Source organism: Hemicordylus capensis, chromosome 7, assembly GCF_027244095.1.
Source record: "Hemicordylus capensis ecotype Gifberg chromosome 7, rHemCap1.1.pri, whole genome shotgun sequence".
Classification (NCBI taxonomy): Eukaryota; Metazoa; Chordata; class Lepidosauria; order Squamata; family Cordylidae; genus Hemicordylus; species Hemicordylus capensis.
Genome location: NC_069663.1, coordinates 5,061,430 through 5,065,354, shown reverse-complemented (window position 1 = coordinate 5,065,354; position 3,925 = coordinate 5,061,430). Strand labels below are relative to the sequence as shown.

General features: G+C 56.4%; 1 long non-coding RNA gene across 1 annotated transcript; it reads left to right on the top strand.

Moving 5' to 3' along the window:
• The first annotated feature begins 603 nt into the window (after positions 1–603).
• On the top strand, positions 604–1,733 carry LOC128332919 (uncharacterized). Its single transcript, XR_008310781.1, has 3 exons — positions 604–651; positions 1,048–1,139; positions 1,663–1,733. It is a non-coding gene; the product is annotated as an uncharacterized LOC128332919 (long non-coding RNA).
• Positions 1,734–3,925: the final 2,192 nt, after the last annotated feature.

Below are 3,925 nucleotides of genomic sequence, written 5' to 3'. Positions count from 1 at the left end.
AGAACGGGACGATCCCCTTCCGGCCCACTTCCTGCATTCAGCTCACCCGGTGATGACCGCTGGAAGGTGCCAGGCTGGCCTTTTCCCTGCTGAAGCCTAGGAAGCTCAATGCGAGGGCCATAGCAACCATTTCTCCCCCTTCTCTCCTTCACAGAGTTCTTCCTTCCTGGGGGCCGAGACTCCACATGCCAGCATGGAGGAAGAGGGGTCGGAAGAGGACTATGCCACCAGTTCCCCCAGGTACCTTTCTCAGCTGAAGGGCCGCTTCAGGGATCATAGAGGCGGATCACCTTCCCTGGGAACCTTGGTTGATAAGACATGTTCATGGAGGAGAATCCAGTTGAAGATTATAACCCATGACAGCCAAGGAACCTCCGAATCTCGAGATCTCTCTCTCTCTCTCTGAATAAACACACTTTAATGCCACATGTAACCAGGTCTCAAGTGGTTCACAAACAACTAAATAGGCATCTGGCTGTCCACTGTTCGGTTCTGGGCTACAAGTGTCTTTCACTTGATCCACAGGGCATGCATTGCTGTTCTTATGCCATGTCTCTCCTTTCTCCTCTCAGAGTCCCGAAGCCAAAGAAGTGGCTCATCAAGAAGATGATGAAGAACACCTACACGGTGGAAGACTCGTCCTCCGCGGCGGTCAGAACTGATCCATTTCATCATCCATTTTTTCATGTGAACGGGCTCTAGGTTGTGTGTGTGTGTGTGTGTGTGTGTGTGTGTGTGTGTGTGAGTGCCCTGTTCCCCAGCAGGAGACAGAACATGGAATGGTTCTAGTTCTAGATGCTGCAGGATGGGAGGGATTGTGATTGGTGGGATGGGAGGAAATGCAGCTGAGGCATTGAAAAGGGGGCAAAAATGTGGTGAAAGGCTCTTCTGGGCTGAGATGCCAAATGCCTTTTCTACCAAGAGGCAGGTCTTATTTTAGAGCAGGATGTCTTCCCAACAGTCCCTTGGGCTTGGTTCCTCTCAGAAGCCTCGCAAGGTCAATGCAAGCCCCGGAACACTCCCGTTTCTCTTCTCTCTCCTCCCCAGTGCTCCTCGATGGATGAGGATGACACGATGCATGACATCAGCAGCATCGAGGACGAGGTGTGGGACTCTCCGCTGACCCCCAGTTCGGCCAGGTAGGTACCCTCGTCTCAGCTGAGGAGCCAGTAGGGAGCTGGGGGGCTTTTAGCGTAGCCAGCAGAAGGCTGCAGGGGACAGGGGCAGATCCCCCATGTCTGAGCCCCATAGAGGGATGTTTCCTCCTACCTGCTCCCTGAGAAATCTGGAGGGGGAGTTCACCCAAGAAGGCCTATTGGCAGCCGGTGCAAGAGAGACACCAGCAAGTCTATTGCTGGCTGTTAGCAGAGGGAGCTCTGAGACCCCCATGCTGTTGGCATGAGCGGGTGTTGGGGAGAAGGAGCAGGGGAGGGCTCCTGTCTCGATGCCCCCTTTGAACACTTCCCAGGGCTTCTCAGTGGGGAATGAAAGGCTGGACTTGGGAGATCTCTGGCCTGATGAAGTTCCCCTGCCAGCCACCTCCCAAGGGAGGCGAGATCCTTGCATAGCATCTCTTGGGGTGCCCGTGTTCTTCTTCAGCTGGCTGCCATCTCCAACAGGACAGTTCTTGGAGCAGCTTTTCTCTCTCCTCTCCTCTCTCAGGAACATCGGCGAAGAGGAAAGAAGAGGACAGCTGGCCCCAGATTGGTTCTCCTCGGTCCATCTGGGAGAGGTAAGGGGTGCAAACCAAGGGTGACTTGACTCCACCCCTCTGCCCCTCCTTTCCTGCACTACACAGGATGGCGGCTTGGATGGCAGTCACTGTTCACACGGGAGGTGGGGACTTCCCTTTTCCCCTTGTGGATGTCTATCCCTTGCAGTTGACCTCATGCACCCTGAGCCAGAGGCAGCACCCTTCAGGCCCAGATGTGGGTGCAGACACCCATGGCACTGGCCTGGCCCTGGGGATTCTCCTGACCCATATCCGTCCCTCGGACTGTGTGCTGAGGCCTGACCCTCCTCTTCTTCACAGGGGAGAGCAACAAAGAAGATTGGGGACGTCATCCGGAGCGTGGAGTATGCCAGTGAGGTGGAGGAAAGGTTCCCCGAACTCCTGGTGGGCCTGGTCAACAAGATCCTCACCGGCCTGCAGAACACCACCGAGGGAGTCGGGAACCGAGACAGCCAAGACCTGCCTCCTGAGTAAGTCATGGCGGTGGGGAAAGCGGGGCCAGCAACTCCTCCTTCCAGCACTCTGGGAGGACAGGCTAGGGTCATTTCTCCCATGTCCCACTCTGATGGGTGAGCAGCATTTCTGGCCTGTTGGGGTGACTCTGGCACGGAGGTCCCCTCCCTCAGCTACACAGAGGAGAGCCCAGAATTGGCAGCCCTCTTGGCTCTGCAGAGAGCCTTAAAATGCATCTGCAGTGTTAAAAAGCCAGCTGTGGATAAAGTCACTTCACCTCTGTGGTCTCCCTCCCATGGTCCAACTCAGTCCCTCCACCCTTGATACTACGCCACCCCGCAAGGAGTCCCTCCCTTGTCCACTGCCTCCACCCTTGACATGGTGGTGACAGCAACCTTCTCTTCTCTGCAGGGAGACCGCACAGATTGTCCGAACCCTGCTGGAGAGGGTGGCACAGGTGACCCCAGAGAAGACCTGCTGGGAATCCCTGTGCTCTCCGCAGAGCTGCCTCCAGGGTGTGGCCCTCTTGGTGAGGTAAGTAGGAGTGAATAGGAGATTCCTCAGGAGGCCTGGGGGCTGGGGTGGTTTGGGTCAGGTCTGCTCTTTCTGGGCCTCCCGCCCAGGACTCAGCAGGGGCCTTTGTGTGTTGCAGGGCTCTCCTCCAGACACCATCCTCCACAGTGGCCAGGCTGAAGGCATACCTGGCTTCCCTCTTCAGCCTCGATAAAGATCCAGAAGAGCATTCCCTCGCAGAGGTGGCCTTCTTTGTGGAGGTGAGAAGCATTTTCCTCAGGTGGGCTTCCCTGAGAGGAGGGTTTGGCCCCAGGGGCTGATGGGTCTTCTGCTCCTTTCCCTCTTTTAGCTGCTCCTGAAAGACCAAGACTTTGCTGCCTTAGAGAAGACCTGGATGCTCCTGGTAGCGTGGCTAGTCCACCCCAGCCAGAACATCCGCTACCTGAGCGAAAGGGGTCTTCTCCACATTTATGGAAAGCTGAAGGCGCTGAGTGACATCCCTGGGCATGGAGCATCCCTAGACATGGAGACTCCTCTCTTTGGGGAGCCCTTCCTGAGGCTGGTGCTCCTAGGCATCCCCAGGTGTGACAGGTAGATTTTTCCAGTTGGGAGGATTCAGCCTGTGGAACCCTTGCCACAGGATGAAGGAGAAATCCTTAAGGGAATGCATCTCTCAGTGGGAGCCCTGATTCCCCACGTGCTCCAATGCCGCCTTCTCACCCCTCTTGGATGGAAGCCAAGCGGCATCAAACATGGACAGCTATGTGGTCCATTTAGCAGGGGGTAGACTAGCATGTGTTCTCAAGGATCCACCTTTTCCCTCCCTAGGCGAAGAAACCCCAGGATTTTAGTGCTGGGATCCTGGGAGGGCTCAGGACCTCCAGTCTGGAAGCCACTTGGGGGGTCCTGGCCTTCATGGAGCGGCTGAGGCACTGTCCATCAGAACACCAGGCCACGGTGAATGCTGTCCTGGCTGCCCTGTGCCGCCCTCTCTTCCACCACGTGAGTACTTGCACGCCAGCCCTCCGCCCCGGCTCTATGAGGGCCGGCCAACCTGCAGGTTCCGACTGGGTTGGAGAAGGGAAACCAGACACCCCCTAGAGACCAATGCAAGCTCTTCTGCATGGTGATGAAGGTGAGGAATTCCTCCCTAATAACAAGCCCTGTTCTTCTTTGTAGGAGGAGGCTAAGATCCGAAGGGCAGCCATGAGGACCCACCTGGATCTC